Genomic DNA, 26,693 nt, shown 5'->3' on the forward strand with positions numbered 1-26,693 from the left:
CATAAAACTTTTATTCATTCACACTTACCTAGATCCTAAACAAGCATGGAGCGTTATACAAATCCAAGCATGTATCACATTCCATAGGGAAACATAATTTTCCGATTTTGGCTGTAACCCTTGGGGCTTTCTCAAATCTGTAAACACGTAACATCATAAATATTCTTCCTTAGTTCTCAAAAGTTCTCTTGTCTGGAGCTTGAGAAAATATGTGAATAGACATATCACATTATAGCATGTTGTGGAGTGCATTTATAAGAAAGCAATCACTCAAAATTTTATATCATGTCAAGATTGAGGCATTCGTTAAATTCGAATTATCTACATGTCTGCACAATGGTATTATTTTGGCTCAACACTGTCCCCATAAGGGAAGTGTCCCCTAGTCTAATTAGGTTTTAACTTTCCTTTGATAACTTAGAGAGAATGGGAATTCAATGTATAACAATGACATAAGTATTTTAATCATTCACACTTACCTAGATCCTAAACAAGCATTGAAGCATTATACAAATCTAGGCATGTCTCACATTCCACCAAGAAACAAATTTCCATATTTTGACTGTAACCGTTGAGGCTTTCTTAAATCTATAAACAAGTAACATCATAAGTATTCTTCCTTAGTTCTTAAACCTTATCCTATGTGGAGATTGAGAAAAGATGTGCATACACATATCACATTATAGCATCTTGTGAAGTACATTTACAAGAAACCAATCGCTCAAAATTTTGTATTCTGTCAAGATTTAGCAATGTGTTAAATTCCCATTATCTGCATCTTTGCACAATGCTATCATTTTGGCTCAACAGTCTCCCCATAAGGCTATTATGGTCTCAACTTCACTAAGTAAATCAAGGCTTTCCACTCTTCCAACATGGGTATTGTGTTTTCTACATCCATTAATGCACCATTATAAAACAACGATGACATTCCATGACATGTATTGAAATTTTGAAGAAACGTTAATGCACCCAAAACTCTCACTTGAAGAGTGAAAAATAATTATTAGCATAATTCCTATATCCCCACCTCAAAAAGTAAAAGATACAATGGAAGCTTTGAATAATAAAAGATTCAATTATTTTTCCATTAACAGTGCTTAGTATTTGCATATGGTGTAAATTCAATAGTTCTATTGGTGGTTACTTATGGTCAACCTAAACGGTTCTTTCACATGCATCAAAAGAAGTAAAAAGTGATAATATGAAGGACTCGTGTTAACTTTTCTAATCATACATGTTGAATCTACAAGTGTTGTTGTTGTGCTCAATTTCTTATTGGAGTACCTATCAACAGACAAAGTTTGTACAAATGTTTAAAATGATACTAAAAAAGGTGGACCTAAGGGATTGAAGAAAAAAAACATGAGACAATACTTGACTGAGAACTATAGGTGGCTAGAATAGAATCAACATGAACACCCATCAATGTTTAACTCTTACCAAGGTAGCATCCCATGTATTATTGGTTAGCATTATCAACATTGAAACCTATATTGAACCTTTTTGCAACTTGGCAATAACATTCATTTAATGAAATTAATGCATGATCCTTATTTGAGGTAAACTAGGGTCATCCATAATTCTTTTGTAGAACATGAGTACATGCTCAAATTGTCCTAACTTTTCCGATATTTCTAATCATCTTCACTATCCAGTGGGTCGATAAATAATCTTGGTCATTGTATGAACACTCACCCCGAGGGGATATCATGTGGTTTTGGCTGAATGCTCTCCCCATAAGGCTATTATGGTCCCAAATTCACTAACTAAATCAATGCTTTGCACTCTTTTAACATGGATATTGTGTTTTCTCCCTCCATTAATGCACCATTGTAGAACAACAAGGGCATCCCATGGCATGTATCAAACTATTGCCAAAACGTTAATGCACCCAAAACTCTTACATGAAGAATGAAAAATAATGATTAGCAATGATCACAATTCCTTTATCCTGACCTCAAAAAGTAAAAGATCCCCACATATAAAAAGGATTTTCCAAAAATAAGATTTTAGGTAGTTAGGGTCTCTTTCTATGGTAAACCCTCTACTAGTTGACATCAGTAACCCCATGGATAAAGTCCCTAAAATTAAATTTCAATTAAATAAATAAATTTTCTAAAGTAAAACCAACCCAAGTTTCTCATTTATATGGTGATCTAAGGTATACATAAGTTGGGATAGAAATTATTTAGCATGTGTTTCCTTTTCAAAATATTGATATGCACGACAATGATATCACTTGAGTTTATCTTGACATTTGATTACTGTTAGTTTTGGTACTAAGAATATATTACTGAAATCTAATTTAGTATGTATGTATCTCATTATTACCATCCACATAAATAAACTTCCTAATATAAATATTTGAGTTATTCTCACTCATCTAACTAGTATTAGTGTAGGTTCTAAATGTTTGAATTTTAAATTATACTAAATAAGGTGGACCTGAGGGACTGAAGAATGAAAGCACAAAACAGTACTTACTTGAGATTTATAGGTGGCTGGAGCATAATCATCTTGAACTCCCATGGATATTTGATTCCTACAAAGGCAACATCCCACGTATTATTGGTTAGCATTTTCAACATTGAAACTTGTACTGTACCTTGTTTTCAACTTGGAAACAACATTGGCTCAATGAAATTAATGAATACAATTTCTTTTAGGTAAACCAGTGTCATCCACAATGGCTATGTAGAACATGATTACATGCCCAAATGGAGTTGTCTTAGCTGATATTAGTAATCATCTTCCTTCCAAGAAAGATGCCACATAGATATTAGTAATGCAAGATAGAAGGAAGCTCCAATATGAGCAAACTATCAATAATGTTAGGAAAATACCACATGAAACTACTATCTTAGAAGTATTCAAGGGAAATCTAGTGATTTGAAAGGGAAAGGTTCCATGAACTCTTACACTAGAGAAATTGATTATTTATTGAGGAATCTTCGGCGAAAATCACATAGAAAAAATTTTGTTGATGCGTTTCGAACCAGCCAGTGTGGTTCATCGTCAGGACAAGTTGAATGAGCAGATCTCATTTAGCACATTAAATAGATAGGACAGAGAATCCCATGACTTAACAACTAACAACCAACAACTAGAATTGATAACGGCTAGTTTGACTCTCATAAAAGGTAAAATAATATTAATATATATATATTTCTATTTAATTTATTATTATAATTAATTTTAATAAGAAAATTTCTTTGGTTATTGATATTAAAATTAAAATGTAAGGGACAATGCTAGAATAAGTAAATTAATATATATATATATAGAGATATATATATATATATATATATATATATATATATATATATATATATATATATATATATATATATATATATATATATATATATATATATATATATATATATATATATATATATATATATATATATATATATATATCATTGTAAATATATTGATGAATATAAATTAAAATGAATTAAATTAAAAATTATGTAGAATAAATTAATTTCAAAAACAATAGTTAGTTATAAATACCAAAAATAGAGTAATAGTTAATTATATTTATTAAAATATATATTTTTATAAATATTCGCCAAAGAGTTAAAAAGAAAACCAATCATTATTTTCTGTATCGAGGAGGCTAGTGTGATTGCTCGAGTGTCCCAATTCCATCACCAAAAATTTAGGGAAGCCCTTGAGATTGAAAAAAGGCCGAACAATCTTAATAGAGAGGATGGCTGGAAGATTAGCAGTTGCTGGGTCCCAGCGCTCTCCTCCTAGCTGTTTTCTTTCTTTCCCTCCCTTAATTATTGTTAGGTTTGTGATTTCTATTCTATTTTATTTTATCAATTTATTTATTTATTTATTTATTATTATTATTATTATTATTATTATTATTATTATTATTATTATTATTATTATTATTATTTATCTATTTTTATTATTATTATTATTTATTTAGTTAATATTATTTTACCTTTTAACAGAGTCAAACTAGCCGTTATCCAGTCAATTCTAGTTGTTGGTTGCTAGCCGTTAAGTCATGGGATTCTCTGCCCTATCTATTTAATGTGCTAAGTGAGATCTGCGCATTCAACTTGTCCTGACAATGAACCACACTGGCTGGTTCGAAAAGCGTCGACAAAAGTTATTCTATGTGATTTTCGCCGAAGATTCCTCAATAAATTTATGGATCACAGAAGTCTCAGTTCAGAAATTGATTATGTTCATAGAACATTTGAAGATGAAAAGTGAAATAAATTTTCTTTTACTTCTACTTCCTCAATTTTTGAGGCATGAAAATATTTCACTTCCCACATTCCCGGTAGAAATGCACCTTCACAAGGGGCAAGGCATACACATCCATCGAATTTAGAAGAATTATTTGTTTCTAGAAGCTCATCAAATGCCTCTCACCAATGCCCTTGGTGCATTAATTCATTCCACTCAGGTAATTTGTTCCCAAGAGGACATATATTGTTATCGTTCATGGAGGAAAATGTTTCACACATTCATAATACAGACAAGTGTACAATCTAGCAAAACAAAAGAAAATCAATAACAACGAATATAGCTAAGAAGCTTTTCATTATACAAAAAGGAAAACACTCATATAGTGACCAAATAAACACAACAAAGCTAGTGATTTCTACTTAAAATGTCTCATGGTAGGTGAAAGTTTGACAATGGAATATGTTGTCCCTTAGTCTAATCAGGGTTTAACTTTCCTTTGATAACCTAGAGAGGAGGGGAATTCAATTTAGAACAATGACAAAAATATTTTATTGACTCACACTTACTTATACCCTAAACAAGCATTGAAGCACTATACAAATCCAGGCATATCTCACATTCCACCAGAAAACATAATTTACAGATTTTGATTGTAACCCTCAAGGCTTTCTCAAATCTGTAAACAAGTAACATCATAAATATTCTTTCTTAGTTCTCAAACCTTCTCCTGTGTGGAGCTTGAGAAAATATGTGCATACACATATCACCTTATATCATGTTGTGGAGTACATTCACAAGAAATCAATCACTCAAAATTTTATATTCTGTCAAGATCGAGGCATGTGTTAAATGGCCATTATATGCACCCCTACACAATGGTGTCATTTTGGCTCAACACTCTCCCCATTAGGCTATTGTCCCTTAGTATAATAAGGTTTTAACTTGCCTTTGATAACTTAGAGAGAATGGGAATCCAATGTCGAAAAATGAAAAGAATATTTTTTTCATTCACACTTACCTAAATCCTAAACAAGCATTGAAGCGCTATACAAATCCAATAATGTCTCACATTCCACCAGAAATAACATTTCTAGATTTTGACTGTAACCCGTGAGGCTTTCTCAAATTTGTCAAAAAGTAACATCATAAATATTGTTCCTTAGTTCTCAAACCTTCTCCTATGTAGCGATTGATAAAATATGTGCATACACATATCACATTATAGCATGTTGTGGAGTACACTTATAGGAAACCAGTCACTCAAAATTTTATATTCTATAAAGATTGAGGAATGTGTTAGATACTGATTATATGCATGTCTACACAATTGTTTCATTTTGGCTCAACACTCTCCCCATAAGGCTATTATGGTCTCAATTTCACTAAAAAAATCAAGGCTTTGCACTCTTCCAACATGGATATTCTGTTTTCTCCCTCCATTAATGAACAATTCTAGAACAACAATGGCGTCCCATGGCATGTATTGAACTATTGCAGAAACATTAATGAACCCAAAAATATTACATGAAGAATACAAAATAATGATTAGCACAATTCCTATATCGCCACCTCAAAAAGTAAAAGATGCAATGGATGCTTTGAATAATAAAAGATGCAATTATTTCATATGACATAAATTCAATATTTCTAATGGTTGTTACTTAGGATGAACCTAAACAGCTCATTCACATGCATCGAGAAAATTAAAAAGTGATAATAGGAAGTACTCGTGTGAAATTTTCTAATCGTACATGTTGAATATGCAAGTGTAGTTATTGAGCTCGATTTCTTATTGGAGTACCTATCAGTTGACAAAGTTTGTATAAATGTTTGGAATGATACAAAATAAGGTGGACCTAAAGGACTGAAGAATGAAAGTGTTGGGTGTGGAGCCTGATTATCTTTTGTATTCAAAGTTATCACCACATTGGACCCCAGTTCGAAATGGGGCAGTAACGCCGCCCGTAAAATATTTGTTGTAGGGGGGGTCCAGGGGGGGTGGCTGCGACCTTTGGGGAGCCCCTCCGAAGCTAAAAACAGATGTAAAATTGCCTTGTAAAAGTATAGTAATTTCTAGTCAATCTGGGCTGTTCATTAGGCAGATGATCTGATGGTAGAACTTATGTTTAGTTTAGGGGCTTTTGCGCTAGAAGGAAACCCCTCTCTTTGTATGAGGGCATTGTATTGAGTCTGTGTAATATATGTGTATTCTCTGAGTGAGAAGCAGAGAGGTGAGAAATGTGTGAGAAAATAGAGGATATTACAGCGGATCTGCTGTAGGTGGTGTCTCTTCATTTTGCTAGATAATAGAAAGGAAGGACTAGCTGTTCGGTGTGGATGTAGCCCAAACCGGGTGAACCACGTATATCTGTGTCTCTCTTGTTTTATGTGTTTTCTGTTTTTATATCTCTACAATATTTTATGTGTTCCATTGCTCCGTAATATATAATTTTCTAACAACTGGTATCAGAGCTGAAGGTCTATTTGGCTGATAAACTCGCAAGAAAGAAGGGTTCCTCTTTCGAGTGGGAGAAATGGCAGAAGATGGTAAGTTTAGGGTCGAGAAATTTAACAGCCAAAACTTCTCACTGTGGAAGATGCAGATGGAAGATTTTCTGTATTAGAAATATCTATACCTACCATTGGGTGGAAAACCAAAGATTCCAAGGGGAATGACATATGAAGAATGGAACTTTCTCAATAGAAAGGCACTTGGAATAGTACGGTTGTGCCTTGCAGTGTCGGTCGCCTTCAACATTTCGAAGGAAACAATGACAGAGGGTTTGATTAAGGCATTGGAGAAACTATATGAAAAGTCCTCGGCGTCAAACAAGGTATTTCTTATGAAACAGTTATTTAATATGAAGATGTCGGAAGGTGGATCCGTTGCAGACTATTTAAATGATTTTAATACTGTTACAAGTCAGTTATGTTCTGTAGGGGTAAACTTTGATGATGAAGTTAGAGCTCTGTTATTCTTGTGCTCATTACCAAAAAGTTGGAATGGTTTAGTAATGGCAATTAGTAACTCTGTTTCTGGATCTAGTACGTTAAAGTTTGATGATGTTGTCGGTGCTATCCTTAGCAAGGGAATGTGAAGGAAAAGCTTCGGTGAGACATTGGGTAATGCGTTGAGTGCAGAGTCTAGGGGAAGGAAAAAAGAAAGAGTAAAGAGCTCAGGATATCACAGTAAATCAAGGAAAGGCAGATCCAAGTCTAGATCGGAGGTAGTGTGCTAGAAATGCAGAAAGAAAGGACACTTAAAGAAAGACTGTAGATCTGGGAAGGGAAAAGAAGGAGATGCACAACAAGAAAACAATAATGAAGAAAATGTGACAGGTGAGGTGTTACAAGATTCTTTGATTCTTTCTTTTGAAAATATTACTGATTCCTGGGTGGTAGATTCAGGGGCCTCATTCCATGCCACACTTGATAAGAAATACTTTCATGACTATGTTCAAGGAGATTTTGGACAAGTTCGTTTGGGTGATGACAAACCCTGTAAAATTGTTGGAATGGGTAAGGTTCTTGTAAAACAGCAGAATGGAAACCAATGGCTACTAAAGGAGGTAAGGCATGTTCCAGATCTAAAGAAAAATATGATTTCAACAGGGTAGTTAGGCGGTGAAGGTTGTGTGACAACTTTCACAGATAAATCTTGGAAGGTTACCAAAGGAGCCCCGGTAGTAGCAAAAGGCAAAAAGGTTGGTACATTGTATTTATGCAATGGTATTTCTAACTTTGTTAATGCTTTAACTTCCGAAGGAGCAGATGCAGCATTATGGCATCATAGGCTCGGACACATGAGTGAAAAGGGGATGAAAATTCTTCACTCAAGGAATTTGTTATTGGGTTTGAAGAATGTTGATTTGGACTTTTGTGAGAATTGCATTTATGGAAAACATAAGAAAGTTATATTTCTTAGAGTTGGGAAAGAAAAGAAGAACGAAAAATTAGAGCTTGTGCATACAGATGTATGGGGACCTGCTGAGGTATCATCTCTCGGTGGCTCTCGTTATTATGTTACTTTTATTGATGATGCAATTAGAAAAACTTGGATTTATTGTATTAAGAATAAATTTTATGTATTTGATACTTTCAAGTAATGGAAAGCTTTCGTTGAGATTGAGACAGGAAATAAATTAAAGTGTCTCAGATCAGACAATGGAGGTGAATATTGCAGCAAAGAGTTTGATAGGTACTATTCAGGGCATGGAATTCGCAGAGAGAAGACAGTTCTAAGAACACCACAAGAAAATGGTGTGTCAGAAAAAATGAATAGAACAATCACGGAGTGTGCAAGGTGCATGAGATTGCATGCAATATTTCCTTTACAATTTTGGGCAGATGGTGTAGATAATGTTGTTTATCTAATAAACAGAGGGCCTTCAAGTTCCTTGGATGGTGGTGTTCCAGAGGAAGCATGGACAGGTAAAAAGGTAAACTACTCGTTTTTAGAGCCTTTTGGTTGTGAGGCCTTTGTCCATATTGATAAAGAAAATAGAACAAAGCTTAAGGCAAAGTCAAAGAAATGTACCTTTATTGGATATGGTGTTAATGATTTCAGTTATCGCTTATATGATTATGAAAATCACAAAATCATTAGGAGCAGAGATGTAATATTCAATGAAAAGGTCTTGTATAAGAATCAGTTGTAGGAAAAGAAATAGGAAAAAGAAAACAAGGAATACGCAGTTCTTGATGAAATCACTAAAAAAGTAAAGGTGCCTTAAAATAATAATAATCAACAACCATAACAACAACAACCACCACAACAACAAAAGGCACCCCAAACACCTGAAAGTGGTGTTAGAAGATCTACCAGGATAAGTAGACCCCTTGAACAATACTCTCCTTCATTATATTATTTATTGTTGACTGATTTTGGTGAACCCGAATGTTATGAAGAAGAAATGCAGGTTGAAAGTAGGAAGAAGTGGGAGGTAGCCATGGAAGAAGAGATGGACTCCTTAATGCATAACCAAACTTGGGACTTAGTCAGGTTGCCTGCAGGAAAAACTACATTGAAGAATAAATGGGTTTACAGGCTGAAGGAAGAAGATGGAGGAAAATAGACGTACAAAGCTAGACTTGTGGTGAAGGGGTTTGCACAGAAGAAGGTATTGATTTTGATGAAATATTTTCTCCTATTGTTAAAATGACTTCAATCAGAACAATTTTAAGTCTAGTAGCAGTTGAAGATTTGCATCTTGAGCAGTTAGATGTAAAGACAGCCTTTCTCCATGGCGATTTGGAGGAAGAGATATATATGCAGTAGCCACAAGGATATGAAGCGAAAGGGAAGGAGAAACTAGTGTGTAGGTTGAAGAAGAGCTTGTATGGCTTAAAACAGGCTCCTAGGCAGTGGTATCTAAAATTTGACAAGTTTATGTCTGAACAAGGTTATACTAGATGTCACTCTGATCATTGTGTTTATCTGAAAAGGAAAAATGATGGCAGCTATATTATATTGTTATTGTATGTAGATGACATGCTTGTTGCAGGGTCTAACATGCAGGAAATAAATGTGCTCAAAAGATAATTGGCAAATTCATTTGCAATGAAGGATTTGGGAGCTGCAAAACAAATCCTTGGTATGAGAATAACTAGAGACAGGAAAAATTGTAAATTAGCATTGTCTCAGAATGAGTACATACAAAAGGTGTTGAAAATATTTAATATGCACAATGCAAAACCAGTTAGTACACCTTTTGCTAGCCATTTCAAAATTAGTAAGGAAATGTGCCCAAATACCCAAGAAGACATGGATTATATGTCTAAAGTTCCATATGCATCAGCAGTTCGAAGCTTAATGTATGTAATGATCTACACAAGACCTGATATTGCACATGTAGTGGGAGTTGTAAGCAGGTACATGAACAATCTAGGAAAGGAAAATTGGATGGTAGTGAAATCGATTCTAGATATTTGAAAGGTACCAAAAATCAAGCATTATGATTTGGTGGTTCAAACATTTCTCTATAGGGATATGTTGATGCAGATATGACAGGTGATAGAGATAACAGGAGGAGCACTACAGGATATGTATTTACTATTGGTGGAATAATTGTTAGTTGGGTTTCAAAAATCCAAAGTGTTGTTGCACTTTCAACAACAGAAGCAGAGTATGTTGCTACTACAGAGGTTAGTAAAGAAATGATTTGGTTACAAAGGTTTATGGGTAAATTGGGTAAGAAGCGTGATATGGGCACGTTATACAGTGATAGCCAAAGTGTCATTCATCTTGTAAAGAACTTAGCATTTCATTCCAATACTAAACACATACAGCTCAAGTACCATTTCATACGATCAGTGTTCGAAGATGGAGAGTTGAAGCTGAAAAAGATACACAATAGCCAGAATCCTGCACATATTCTAACAAAAGTTGTAACCAGCAAGAAATTGAGAATATGCTCAGTTTCAATTGGTCTTCAAGGATGATGATGAAGATGAGAAACAACCAAGTCCAAAGAGGAGTCATTTTCCAGTAAATGAAGCAGCGGTGGAGTTACTATAATCAGTCTCCAAGTGGGATATTGTTGGGTGTGGAGCCTGATTATCTTTTGTATTCAAAGGTATCACCACATTGGACCCCAGTTCAAAATGGGATGGCAACACCACCCGTAAAATATTCACTGCAGGGGGGTCCGAGGGGGTGGCTACGACCTTTGGGGAGCCCCGCCCTGGTGGGAGGTTTCGGGGGCAACGCCCTCGAAGCTAAAAATAGATGTAAAATTGCCTTGTAAAAGTATAGTAATTTCTGGTCAATCTGGGCCATTCATTAGGCAGATGATCTGATAGTAGAACTTACGTTTAGTTTAGGGTTTTTTTCCCTAGAAGGCAACCCCTCTCTTTGTATGAGGGCATTGTATTGAGTCTATGTAATATATGTGTATTCTCCAAGCGAGAAGCAAAGAGGTGAGACTGTGAGATAAAATAGAGGATATTACAGTGGATTTTCTATAGGTTGTGTCTCTTCATTTTGCTAGATAATAGAAATGAAGGACTGGCCGTTCAGGGTGGACGTAGCCCAAACTCGGTGTACCACATATATCTCTGTCTCTCTTGTTTTATGAATTTTCTCTGTTTATATCTCTGTAATATTTTATGTGTTCCATTGCTCCGTAATATATAATTTTCTAACAGAAAGCATAAGATAATACTTGACTGAGATCTATATGTAGGTAGGACACAATCACCTTGAAGTCCCATCAATCTTTGATTCTTACAAAGGTACCATCCTTGTATTACTGGTTAGCATTTTCAACATTGAAACTTGTACTGCACCTTTTTTCAACTTAGCAATATCATTAGTTCAATGAAATTAATGCATGATCATGCTTTTGCAGAACATGATTTTGCAGAACATGAGTACATGCTCAAATTGACCAGTCTTGGCTAATATTGGTAATCATCTTCACTAACTAGTGGGTAGATAATGGAACTTGGTCATTGTATCAACACTCACCGCAAAGGGATATCATGTGATTTCGTATCAACACTCTACCCATAATGCTATTATGGTCTCAACTTCACTAACTAAATCAAGGCTTTTCACTCTTCCAACATGGATATTATTTTTTCTCCATCCATTAATACACCATTCTAGAACAACAGTGGCATCCCATGGAATCTATTGAACTATTGCAGAAACGTTAATGCATCAAAAACGCTTACATGAACAATGAAAAATAATAATCAGCAATGAGCACAATTCCTATATCCCACCTCAAAAAGTAAAAGATCTGCATATCTAAAAATGATTTTCCATAAATAAGATTTTAGGTAGTTAGGGTCTCTTTCTATGTTAAAATCTCCACTACTTGACATCGCTAACTCCATGGATAAAATTCCTAAAATGAAATTTCAATTAAATAAGTCAATTTTCCAAAGTAAAACTCACCCAAGGTTATCACTTATATGGTGATATAGGGTATACATAAGCTTGGATAACAATGTTTGAGCATGTGTTTCCTTTTCTGAATATTGATATGCACAATAATGATATCACTTGGGTTTCTCCTAACACTTGATTACTGTTAGTTTGGGTACCAAGAATATATTACTCAAATGTAATTTAGTATTCATTGATCTCATTATTAGCATCCACATAATTAAACTTCCTAATATAAAAATTTAAGTTATTTTCATTCATCTAACTAGTATAAGTGTAGGTCCTAAATGTTTAAATTTGAAATTTTACTAAATAAGGATGACTTGAGGGCTCGAAGAACGAAAGAAAAAGAAAATACTTGCGTGAGATCTATAGGCAGCTAGAACAGAATCACCTTGAACTCCCATCAATTTTTTATTCTTACAAAGGCATAATCCCACATATTATTGGTTAGCATTTTCAACATTTGAACTTGTACTGCACTTTTTTTCAACATGGAAATAGCATTGGCTCAATGAAATTAATGCATGCTCTTGCTTTTAGGTAAACTAGTGTCATTGACAATGCCTGTGCATAACATGAGTACATGCTAAAATCAAGATGTCTTGCCTGATATTGGTAATCATCTTCCTTCCAAGAAACATGCCACAAAGATATTAGTAATGCAGGATAAAAGGAATCTCCTGCATAAGCAAGCTATCAATAATGTTAGGAAAATAGCACATCAAACTACTATCTTACAAAGTATGCAAAGGAAATCAAGTGATTTTAAAGGGAAATGTGCCAAGAAATCTTACACCAAACAAATTGACTATGTTCACAGAACATTTGAAGATGAAAAGAGAAATAACTTTTCTTTTACCTCTACTTCCTCAATTTTTGAGGCAGGAAAATCTTCTCCAGTAAATAAAAATAGAAGACATTCATCTTCTTTCAGTTCCAACATTCCTAGTATACATGCACCTTCTCAAGGGGTAGGGCATACACATCCAGTGAATTCAGAAAAATATTTGTTTCTAGCAACCAACCAAGTGCTTCTCGCCAATGCCCTTGGTGCACTAATTCATTCCACTTAGGTATTTTGTTCCCAAGAGGACATCTACTGTTATCTTGAATGGAGGAAAAGGTTTCACATCTTCAGAAAAATAGACGAGGATACAATCTAGAAAAACAAAAAATAATTAGGAATGAGGAATGTAATTAAGAAGGTTTGCATTATACAAAAATCTACACGTAGATAGTGAGCAAATAAACACAACAAAGCTAGAAATTTCTACTAAGAATGTCTCATGTAAGGTTAAAATTTGGCAATGGAGTATGTTTTCCCTTAGTGTAATAAGGTTTTAATCTTCCTTTGATAGCTTAGAGAGAATGGGAATTCAATATAGAGCAATGACATAAACATTTTATTCATTAACACTTACCTAGATCCTAAATAAGCATTTAAGTGCTATACAAATCCAAGAATGTCTCACATTCCACCAAGAAAGAGAATTTCTAGATTTTTACTGTAACTATTGAGGTTTTCTCAAATCTGTAAACAAGTAACATCATAAATATTCTTCCTTAGTTCTCAAGCCTTCTCTTGTGTGGAGCTTGAAAAAATATGTGTATACACATATGACATTATAGCATGTTGTGGAGTACATTTACAAGAAACAAATCACTCAAAATTTTATATTATGTCAATAATGAGGCATGTGTTAAACACCCATTATCTTAATCTATACGCAATGGTGTCATTTTGGCTCAAACACTCTCCCCATAAAGCTATTGTCCCTTATTCTAATCCACTTTTAACTTGCCCTTTATAACTTAGAGAGAATGATAATTCAATGTAGAACAATGACATAAGGATTTATTCATTCACACATATGTTGATCCTAAACAAGAATTGAAGCACTATACAAATTCAAGCATGTCTCACATTTCACTAGGAAACATAATTTCCATATTTTGACTATAACCCTTGAGGCTTTCTCAAATCTGTAAACAAGTAACATCATAAATATTCCTCCTTAGTTCTCAAACCTTCTCCTATGTGGAACTTGAGAAAATATGTGCATACACATACCACATTATAGCATGTTGTGCATTACATTTATAAGAAACCAATCACTCAAAATTTTGTATAGTGTCAAGATTGAGGCATGTGTTAAATGCCCATTATTTGCATCTCTGCACAATGGTGTCATTTTGGCTCAACACTCTCCCATAAGGATATTATGGTCTCGACTTCACTAACTAAATCAAGGCTTTTCACTCATCCAAGATGGATACTATGTTTTCTCCCTCCATTAATGCATTATTCTAGAACAATAATGACATCCCATGGCATGTATTGAACTATTGCATAAATGTTAATGCACCCAGAACTCTTACATGAATAATGGAAAATGATGATTAGCACAATTCCTATATCCCCAGCCCAAAAATTAAAAGGTATCCATATCTAAAAAGGATTTTCCATAAATAATATGTTATGGTAGTTAGGGTCTCTTTCTATGGTAAACCCTCCACTAGTTAACATCACTAGACCCATGGATAAAAGCCCTAAAATGAAATTTCAATTAAATAAGTCAATTTTCCAAAGTAAAACCCACCCAAGGTTCTCACTTATATGGTGATCTCGGGTATACGAAAGTTTGGATAGAAATCTTTGAGCATGTGTTTCCTTTTCTCAATATTGATATGCACAACAACAATATCAGTTGGGTTGCTCCTGACACATTATTACTATTAGTTTATGTACTAAGAATATTTTACTCAAATGTAATTTATTATACATTGATATCATTATTAGCATCCACATTAATTAAATTTCTAATATAAAAAATTGAGTTACTCTCACTCATCTAAGTAGTATTAATGTAGGTCCTAAATGTTTAAATTTGAAATGATACTAAATAAGGTGAACCTGAGGGTTGAAGAGTAAAAGGACAAAATAATTCTTGACTGAAATCTATACATGGCTAGAATAGAATCACCTTGAATTCCCATCATGTTTAATTCATAAAAGGCAACCTCCCGCGTATTAATTGTTATCATTTTCAACATTGAAACATGTACAACATCTTTTTTTTTGACTTGGCAATAACATTGGTTCAATGAAATTAATACATAATCCTGCTTTCAAGTAAACTAGTGTCATCCACAATGCATATGCAAAACATGAGTACATTTTCAAATCGAGTTGTTTTGTCTAATATTGTTAATCATCTTCCTAACTAGCATCCACATGAATAAAATTCCTAATATTTATTTGTTTAACTAAATAAATAAATTTCAGACTTTGAAAAACCCTTAAATCATCTATACTGTATAGATTAGAGAACTCAAAATTATAACTTTAACAAACATGTACTAAATTTCGGACAAAACCTACCCAAAAAATCTTTAGAGAAAAAATTCAAAAAGTAGTTAAACTACAACATTCTAAAGCCATTTTAACTCTGTTTATGACACCCATTCTCCTTTCTCTCGCAATGAGTGTCATATGTGGAGCCACTTAACCTCCATAAGCTTTAGATAGGCATCCTTATCTATATGCTAGAATTTAGGAATATCCCTAAATCCGATAGACAACAACGAAGTCAATTGTTTAACTTTGTTGTTGTCTTTGGAATTTCAGAATGATCCAAGAATTTACAATTTGGATAAGTAATATTTTGATATCAATGTTGTTCTTAAGATTCCATAATATTCCCCAAATCTACAATTGAAATGAGTTCAACAGCTTCAGATTGGCTAGGTATGTTAGCTTCTTCCACCAAAGTTTAACTAGCTTAATTTTATGGAATTCATGATTTAAGGGTGGCAGATAAACATATTTATCATTTGTAGAAGGTATTTCATTACTACCCTTATTGCATCCCACATATTATCTGAGAAACACCAAAGGGCAGGAGCAAAGAGATTGGTGTTAGACTGATCTCTACATGCACATGGAGGGAGTCCTAGTCAAGTTGGTCTCAAAATGTCTATATTAGTGTGGAGATCCTTATTGATCCATTGCAGCCTCGCACTCTATGTAGTTTCAGACATATAGATCTAAATCAACATGTTACATAGATGGATGTATTATGTGAACTTTCACATCAACTCAAACTGAAACTTCTCACCATCAGTCTATGATGGGTCACATAGTATTGATATGGGTAGTTTGTGGTTGAAATTATAGGGCATAAGAGCCTCCACTAGATTAGAGGTCTAGATTCCCAAATAATTATAATCGTCTATCGGTCCACAAGTGTAAGATTTGTCTATAACCTCAATCCCCTTGTTACATTAATCATTTGTTTAAAGAGCTAAATTTTTGCAAGGTTGAAAAACAATCTATTAAGGGAAATTGTGGTTTGGATTTTCAAATGGTTAAACTGATTAATGCATTATTCAAAACCAATCTGTTTAAAACTGATTGACAGTTCCTCTGAAAATGATCATGTTTTGATGGATGCGATAACTGTATTTCAATGGCTCTAGTGGGCACTGTGGGTAATCACAATGCTACTTCCGCATAAATAGAGGAACAAATCTTAAATTTGTGAGATAGTTGATTCATTTATTACGAAACAAGGGAACTAAGTGGATGCCCAGATGAGGATTTTATCTTTGGAGTTTAGAAATAAATACAAGGAAAGTTCCAAATCAATCATTATGCTAGGTAATCACAATGCTACTTCCCCATAAATAGAGGAACAACTCTTAAATTTGTGAGGTAGTTGATTCATTTATTACGAAACAAGGGAACTAAGTGGAGGCCCAGATTAGGATTTTATCTTTGGAGTTTAGAAATAAATACAAGGAAAGTTTCAAATCAATCATTATGCTCTTCCGATAGCACTAACTATAAGTATATTCATAGATATAAAGAAACTTATAATTTTGATAAACATGATTCTAAACACTAAGTTGATTGAATCTAACCACCATGAATGGAATTATTGATTGAATGTTAAAGACATCAATGGAAATTTGGCATTCTCACATTCATTTCTTTATATTCAATGCCATCCATGCCTCATTCAGTTATTGAAAGAAAATATGTGAATCGCAATAGGAATTTTCACAAACATTTCCTTATATTTAATGCCATCCATGTATTAATATTCAATTTAATTCAGAGCATTCAGATTTCGTTGAAAACCATGAAATTGTATTAAATCAGATTCCATAGAAAACAAATAAAATGTATTAAATCAACACTGGACAGAGTTTCCTGGACATATACTCCCATCAATGTTTGGTTCTTACAAAGACAACATCCCACATATTATTTTTTAGCATTTTCAACATTGAAAGTTGTACTATAGCCTTTTTTCAACTTGGGAATATCATTGGTTCAATGAAATTAATACATAATACTTCTTTCAGGTAAACTAGTTTCATCCACAATGCATGTGCAGAACATGAGTACATGTTCAAATCAAGTTGTCTTAGTTGATATTGGTAATCATCTTCCTTCTAAGAAATATGCGGCATAGAGATTAGTAATGTAGGATCAAAGGAAGATCCATCATAAGTAGTTTATCAATAATGTCAGGAAAATACCAGATCAAATTTCTATCTTACAAAGTCGGCAAGGGACACCTAGTGATTTGAAAGGGAAAGGTGCCAAGCACTCTTATACGAGATAAATTGATTATGTCCATAGAACATTTAAACATGAAAATACAAATAACTTTTTTTACCTCTACTTCCTCAATTTTTGAGGCAAGAAAATCTTCTCCAGTAAATAAAAATTGAATACATTTAGTTTCTTTCAATTCCCACATTCTTAGTACACATGAAACTTCGCTTGGGGCAGGGCATACACGTTGAGTGAATTAAGGAAAATTATTTTTTCTCAACAGCTAGTCAAATGCTTCACAACAATGCCCTTGGTGCACTAATTCATTCCACTTAGGTATTTTGTACACAAGAGGACATTTACTATTATCCTGCATGGAGGAAAAGATTTCGCATGTTCATAATAAATACAAGTGTATAATAAAGAGAAGCAAAAAAGATACAGGAGCAAGGAATGTACTTAAGAAGCTTTGAATTATACAAAAAGGAAAACACTTAGATAGTGAATATAACATCTGAAGTTTGAAGAATATAAGTACATTATGTTTCACTTGCTATTTTATTAAATAATTTGGGGAAAATGAGTGATCTCTGGACTATAAACTGATGACAAAAGGGAGTTCCACAATCCATACACCTAGCTGATTGTGTCTATAGTAGTGGCCCTCACTTGTTTTCTTCACAAAATCACATTGCATTATCACTATGCATACGAGACTAAGATTGATAGCCTGTGCAGCACAGGAATGAAGAGAAAAGAGTGCACCTGTGCACAACTATAGTAGAAATCAACAAAATTGGAAAATCAACCATCAAGTTAAAACAGTATTCAAGCTTCTAAATTATTTTTCTTATATACCCGTGTGCTAAGTTGTGCATCCGATCTGCCCAGTGCAAAAGAATATGTGATATGATCCTTGAAGACATAGTGTGTTGTCTCACGCATTGATGTAGCTCATTGTTGTTGTAGCGATTGGATTACAAGCCCATAACTGTGCATTGAACATCTGCACGATTAGCTCACAAGCAGAGTATTTAATTGTTGTTAGTTGGCTAAGAGATATATATGTTGTTCACGTGCTACTATGTAGAGTTGGAGTTAACTTCCATTTTTTGGCCATATAGTTGTTAAATGGGTTGAGTATCCTTGCTGGTGTAGCCACAAGTTTTTCAACCTACTAGTTTAACACTAATATGCCATTACTGCAAGAAGAGGACAGTCCAAGGCAAAGGCAAGACTTTATAGTGAGTAATAATCAACACCTTTTGTTCTACATGGGTCGAGTTGCATTTATTGGCACTTTTATAATGGACCTACATTGTCAGTTTGATCTTCAATTATGACTGATATTTTGGAGCTGCTCTCTAAACAAGGTTCTAGGTTCCTCTATTCTCACTAGTCACTACTTTTTTTTTTGAGTTGCCTGGATGTTTTGATGGTGTATATGGGTTATTGTGCACATCTATTTGTGAAAAAATATTGAAGGCACCTACAACACTTTGTGAAACAACTTCCTGTCAAATACCAAAGTAAACCAGAATCTATATTGTTCCTGTATATGAAAAACTAACATTTTATTATCACTATGCATACAAGACTAAGATAATGCAATGTTAGTTTTTCATATGAAAGTGTACAATCTAGAAAAACAAAAAATATACAGGAACAACGACTGTAATTAAGAATATTTGCATTATAAAAAAAGGAAAACACTCAGACAATGAATATAACATATGAAGTTTGAATTGTATAACTACATTATGTTTCACGTACTATCTTATTAGGTAATTAGGGGAAATAAATCATGTCTGGATTATAAACTAATGAGAAATGGGGGTTGCACAATCCATACACCTAGTTGATTATGTCTTTAGTAGTGGCCCTTGCTTGTTTTATTCAACCACTTATTTCCAGTCATTTATCCATGTTGCAACATATTTATATGCAGGAATATAATCATCATACATCAGAAAAACATCGTACTTAACTGCATTATCTATTATTGCAGGTCTCTTTGCCACCACTTTCCATTCACTTTGCTGCATATTGGATAGAAATTTTAGCCCCATGACCAAGCCATCACAGTCAACATTTATACAGCTTAATAAGTGATGACATTGTTAAATCATTTGAAAGAATCAAGTATTTTATGTAGTTGAGTTAATAGTTGATGACTATATACATGTTATACAGTTGAAATTAAAAATAAAGGAAAAAATGAGTTGAACTACATGAAAATGTACATTGTAAGCCTCGTCATTTTTTTTCTTTGTTGATTTGAAGCAATTTCTTTCCATCCTCTTTATCTCCTCAAAGGAATCTTCCTTTAACAAGTTAGCCTCATTTGCTTCCTTCATAGTATTCCTAGCCTTCATTTCTTGCAACACTCTTTTATAGTGTTGTGTGAATTCCTTCAGAAACTTTGGGAGGAAAGCTTCAAAATCAACAAGGACTTCTCTTGCTAATTGGTTGTTATATATCATTATCTTTACTAGAATGACATCATCTGATTGAAATCAAGAAAAGATAGTCAATAACAATCAAATGCGATAGAGTTATTTAAATTTAAAAAGAATCTCATGCATAACATGGAGCAACCATGTTCTAAATTATTTTCAATATGTGCATTTATCGATTCTAAATTACCTTTATAAACACCCACTTCCTAAATTGCATTGTCTGCATCTAGGCTTCCATTCTTACCCCATAATCCAGCATGAGTTGAACACTTTTTAAAATATTGTTGCTTATATCCAATCTACACCACTTTCAATTGAACTAAATGTAGTCCAACAATTGAAAATGTTATACATAGCTATGGAAGTAGTCCAATACATCAAAGCGAGAGGGGAACTAGATAGTTACATGGTTTTGGAATTGAAAATTAGTGAATTCAAAGGCAAGGCGAGGGGTCTGTAGCTTTCTCGAAGAAAATGTATCTCTCCACACACATCCTAATCCTAGTTTTTCTTCAAATACTAATATTTAGATTTATACTTTGTAAATATTTGGATGCAAGGAGAGCGCTTATCCCTGTTCCTCTAATACAAACCCTTATCTTCCCAAATCCATTCTCATTCTCAGTCTCACCTTCATTAAACAAATTATTGTTCTAGGTGGACATGACTAATTGTTGACTAATGTTAGCACTCCACAAAGCTACAAATCCATAACACCAGATAGCCTGTGACATATCTAATTACATTTACCCAACCTTCCCTTGGCGTACATCTCATAGTGATGTTTTTTTATATCCAGATATGTTTTTGTATCTAGATGAGCTCACAACAACAACATTTTTCACATTATCTCATATCTAATTAAATTGTGCAATCAAACAAATAGCTTATTTACTTGAGTACTTTAAAACTATTTTTTCTTGGAGAAGCATAGTCTATCATGGTCTTGGAAACAAAATATTCTAAGTATTTTGTTCCATTATAGAGAGAAATTATTGTCATTTAAACCAAGTACTGGATAATCTATTCACACTTGAAAAGAAAACTATGAAGATGTCCATCACCAAAATGACATGTGAGGATGGAAAAGGCAATGTATTATCATCCACTTTCAACATATTTTTAAAATAAATGATAAAATATCAAGAATGACAATTGTTGTAAAGGAAAAGTACAGTCATAGGTAGCTTAATCATGCCCATTTTCAATGGTTTTCTTACTAAAAGCACAAATAAAATATCAATCACTATCTATGTTATAAACAAAAGGTACATCAAGTAAATATATATCAAGAACTAAAATATATAAAAAGTCAAGTACCAAAATACATAGCTATATTTGCAACTAATTATTCACAAATTCGTAAAAATGAACATTGATCTAGTACTATTTCATGACAACAATCCAGCACTACCTAATACTCTCAACAATAACAACATCAACAACATGTTTATGAAAAGAACAAGAAGACCATCTAGATCGATGATGTTTCCAAATAATTCTTTGGCCACTAAGTGAAACTCTTTTCCTTCTCCTTCAAACAAACACATCCATCTATTTTATCTTCATACAGATGGTGGATATTACATGTCACATTAACGACATTTACATTTGCATCTTGAGGACCATGTCGCACCCCATGGATGAAAGCAAGCGATTGAATGCTTCCATTGCCAACAATAGCACCACCATATGGAACTAATATCTTCACTTTGTCATGTCATGCTCTACCAGCACTACAACAAAAAAGGTCATTGGTTAGAGTCATGCCTGTGAAAAACCTTCAAGGTCCATCACCTGTTGCAAACGGTGACAGTCCTTAAAAAATCATTGTTGTAAGTGAATATAGTGATGGTCCTTTAAGGTTTGTCACCAAATCCATTTTCAGTGACACTTTTGCTGAGGGTTGTTATAAGCCCATCACTAATTCTCTCTTTGGTGACACTTCTAGTGACGATATTTTAATGACCCTCACCAATTCTCTTTTTGGTTACTTTTGGTGATGGTTAAAAAAATTTCATCATCATTGATCATTCCAATTAATTTTTTATGACATTATGTGCATGCTACTTTATTTGTTTTCAAAAGATAATGATTTAATACCATTTTTATGGAGTCTTTTTCATTAAGTGTCCAAGGCCATAGTGGTTAGATTCAATCAATCTCTTATGAAGTAATTAGTGTGGATCATTTCCCTCAAGTAATGAGAATATAATTTTCCCATGAGTCAACACATGATTCATCTCTATTAGTTTTATTATCTATCAAATTCCCTTTAGATAAAGTTCCACTAGTGTGTGTAGGAACTATATTATTTAAAAAATAATCAAGCTCTATCAACTATATTAATGAGAGAGACCTATCACTCCTCAACACTCTTGACACACTCTAACATGCTTCGGCACACACTAACATTCCTTGCTACCTCACATGTCTTCGAACATCTTTGTACCTAGAACTTTTTTCCATGACTAGGACACCCAAGCACATGTTGGCAATCCCTAGCATAAAATAACACTCTCCTATAATGTGTTGGCATGCCTTGTAGTCCGTAGCATGTCCTGGAACACTTTGGCATGGACTAAGATACATTAGCACTTGAAACACACAGGCACTTGGCATGTGTTGGAACCTATTATTAGTGTGTTTGATGAAAGGAGATTTTTGGGGTATGCCAATTTCCCATTTCTTTATAAATTTTCAATCATGAGGCCTGTGGGTTATGGCCCACTACTCCTTTGAAAGCATTTAATTATGCTTAGGCCTCAAAACCCGGGACCATATAACATATCAAAACACAAGAAACACAGGAAAAACCCGACTGAGTGCTTAAACCAGACTTCAAGAACATTACACCCACAACCATAATTATCGGCGGGTTCGCTCTTCTAAGCCTTTCCTCAGTGCTCTTCATTCTCTAATCTCTGATCATGCTTGCTCTCCATCATCCATTTCATTCATTGATCCAACAATCAATATTTACTCTGAATATTCAAAGCAGACTGTAGATCCTCCACTGTCGATCAACTTGCATATGATCTAATGGTTCACAAGGATTTCAGGTAGACAACAAGCACAAGGATTAACCGCCTAAAAATAAGTTTTCTCTCTCCTCCTCACTGCTACGTGTCGCTTGATGAGTGGAAGTGAGTGCTCACCCTTCAATACCACTAATGGGTTTGAGGCCACCTGAAATACCACTTCCACTATAAAATACTCACTCTTCACCAATTAATGCCCTCACATCTCTGTCGTGTGATGACCATTGATTTCTTCCACCGAACGGTTTTGATGGTTTCTTCAAGTTCCTCTTTATTTTGATCTATACCACTGAACTCTGAGATCCAACGGATCTTGTCTACCATTTGATGGATTTTTCGCTTAAATCCACTTCCTCTACCATATACCATTTCACACATGACATACCAATTAATTTGTTTATCTTTAGATCGCCATCGATCCTCATAGTGATCGATGATCGATCAATATTGCAACATGCATACTCAGACTGTTCAAGAAATACAACACACATGCATATAATATCAACACTGAAACACACTTTATTATTATGCACGATATGAATATAGATCTAAGGCATTTCAGCCTTAGGAACAAGCCCCCTTCGATTACATTTTGATTACTCTCGGCTTACACAAATTCTATTTGTTCTTTGTATTCTCTCCCTGTCTGTCTCAATATATATATATATATATATATATATAGAACATGCAAGTTCATTGTTAAGGAAATATTGGATCAGATCACTGAAAGGATCCGATCAATCCTCTCCTTGATTTCCTCTCACAAATCATTCAACAATGCATACATGGTAGATAATTACAAATGACAAGTCTTTTAGAGACTTTATTAATTCCATCAAATTAGGTCTATTTTAAAGAAATTTTCCCCAGCTTACTCTGATGGTCCATGTCTCTTCCTTCTCCACTTTAAAATATGCATTTTCTTTAAGGGGGTAAGATGCTCCTGCATCAGACTCCCGAGACACAAAAATTTATGACCTCCTGGTCATATGCTTCTCCTTATCCCTTAGAAATTCTACCCACTTCTCAGTGGAACTACCTTCATGATCTTCTGAGCTGCAACCAACCTCTGCAATAACGGTCTCCTCTACTACATGATACCTCACCAAGATTTCTCCTCTGGGTTTAGTCTTTTGGCATCATTCTGGTTGTCTCCTCTGGAACCAGTTGAGCACTCCTTGCTCTAGGTTACTGCAAGTCTTCTCACCTTCCATTACTGCTATCTCCACGACAGTAAAGACCATAAACTCACCATACTTCAAAAACTGTGCCTCTTCTCCTTCTGCTTGCAAACTCTTCCTCCTTCTCGCAGGAAATCTTCTTCCCTTAACCTTTCCCTGCTTTGATACCACTTAATGAACGAAGCTTTTGGGGGTATACCAATTTCCCCTTTCTTTATAAATTTTTGATCCTGAGGCCTATGGGTTATGGCCCACTACTCTTTCGGAAGCGTTTAATCATGCTTCTGCCTCAAAACCCGAGACCATATAACATATCAGAACACAGGAAAAAGCTAACTGAGCGCTTAAACCAGACTTCAAAAACATTACACCTGCAACCATAATTATCGGTGGGTCTTCTCTTCCAATCCTTTCCTCAACGCTCTTCATTCTCTGATCTCCGATCGCGCCCGTTCTCCACCATCCATTTCATTCGCTAATCCAATGATCAATATTTACTCTGAATATTCAAAGCAGACCTTTGATCCTCCACCATCGATCAACTCACGTAAGATCCAACGGTTCACAAGGATTTCGGGTAGACAACAAGCATGAGGATTAACCACCTGAAAAGTGGTTTCCTCTCTCCTCCTTGCTACTACATGTCATTTGATGAGTGGAATTGGGTGCTCACCCTTCAATAGCACTTATGGGTCTGAGGCCGCCTGAAATACCACTTCCACTATTTAAAACCCGCTCCTCACTGATTAACGCCCTCACATCTCTGTCGTGTGATGACCGTTGATTTCTTCCACCAAATAGTTTTGATGGTTTCTTCAGGTTCCTCTGTATTTTCATCTGGATCGTTGATCTCTGAGATCCAACAGATCTTGTCTGTCATTTGATGGATTCTTCGCTTAAATCCAGTTCCTTTGCCATATACCATTTCACACACGACATAACAATTAATTTGTTTATCTTTAGATTGGCATTGATCCTCGTAGTGATCGATGGTCGTTCAATACTACAACATGCATACTTAGACTGTTCAAGAAATACAACACACGGGCATACAATATCAACACTGTAACACACTTTATTATTATACATGATATGAATATAGTTCTGAGGCATTTCAGCCTTAGGAACAAGCTCCCTTTGATTACATTTTGATTACTATTGACTTACACAAATTCTATTTGTTCTCTATATTCTCTCCCTATCTATCTCACGATATATATATAGAACACACATGTTCATCGTTACAGAAATATTGGATCGGAACATTGAAAGGATCTGATCAATGCTCTCCTTGATTTCCTCTCACAAATCACTCAACAATTCATACATGGCAGATAATTACAAATGACAAGTCTTCTAGAGACTCTATTAATTCCATCAAATTAGCTCTATTTTAAAGAAATTTTCCTCGGTTTACTCCGATGGTTCACGTCTCCTCCTTATTTGCTTTAAAATTTTCATTTTGATTAAGGGGGGTCAGATGCTCCTAGATCAATGTCTATCATGCCCCTTATGAAAAAGATAAAGTCATGAATTATTAACCCTATTATGTGTTCATTTCCTTGCATTTTATCTTGGTTCTTCCTTTTTTTTCCTAGATACTCCTTGACACATATTTGCATACCCTAGCACTGTCCACAACCTAGCATGCCTTAGCATATGGAATGTCTTGGCATGCGTTGACACTATTTGGCACATGTTAACACACACTGGAACTCTCTAGCACACTTTGGAACTTCTTGACATGCCTTGATATTCCCTAGCATGCCTTACTAGTGCTTGGCATACCTTGTCACTCCCTCCTTGGCATGCCATCTAGCACTCATTCACACTCTCGTATTCATTCACACCCTCATATTCATTCACTTCCATGCATTTTGACCTAGTTCTCCCTTGTGTTTCTGTTGTGGGGAAAAATGCCTATGCAGGACGATCCTATCCACCTAAGGTGTGACAGTGCCTTAGCAACAAACAGAGACAGCTATTCTAGTATTTCTTCCTTTATGAATTAAGAATGAAGAGAGATGGATGGACTAACCGGTGTCTTCCGTTTGTCCCTCGATCCAGTTTCCCTTCTCTTGGAGAGTTCCCAGCTACTTGCCTTCTCGCTCACCCAGCTTCAAGAGGTTTCTGCAAGATCACAAGAAGAGAACACTACACAAGACATGGATTCATATTCATAACTAGTTCAGGATTAGAAATAAACTAAACATACTAATGCAATCATACATCAAAAATACATCAGTATATAGGAGAAACCAAGATAGCTTTATTGATGAATAAAAAGGTTCAGGAAGAGATACAACCCAGAGGGCTCCAATCCAGCATCTC

Source organism: Pinus tabuliformis, chromosome 4_2 (assembly GCF_031772625.1).
Source record: "Pinus tabuliformis cultivar Carrire ecotype Pingquan chromosome 4_2, CPIR1, whole genome shotgun sequence".
NCBI classification, from domain to species: domain Eukaryota; kingdom Viridiplantae; phylum Streptophyta; class Pinopsida; order Pinales; family Pinaceae; genus Pinus; species Pinus tabuliformis.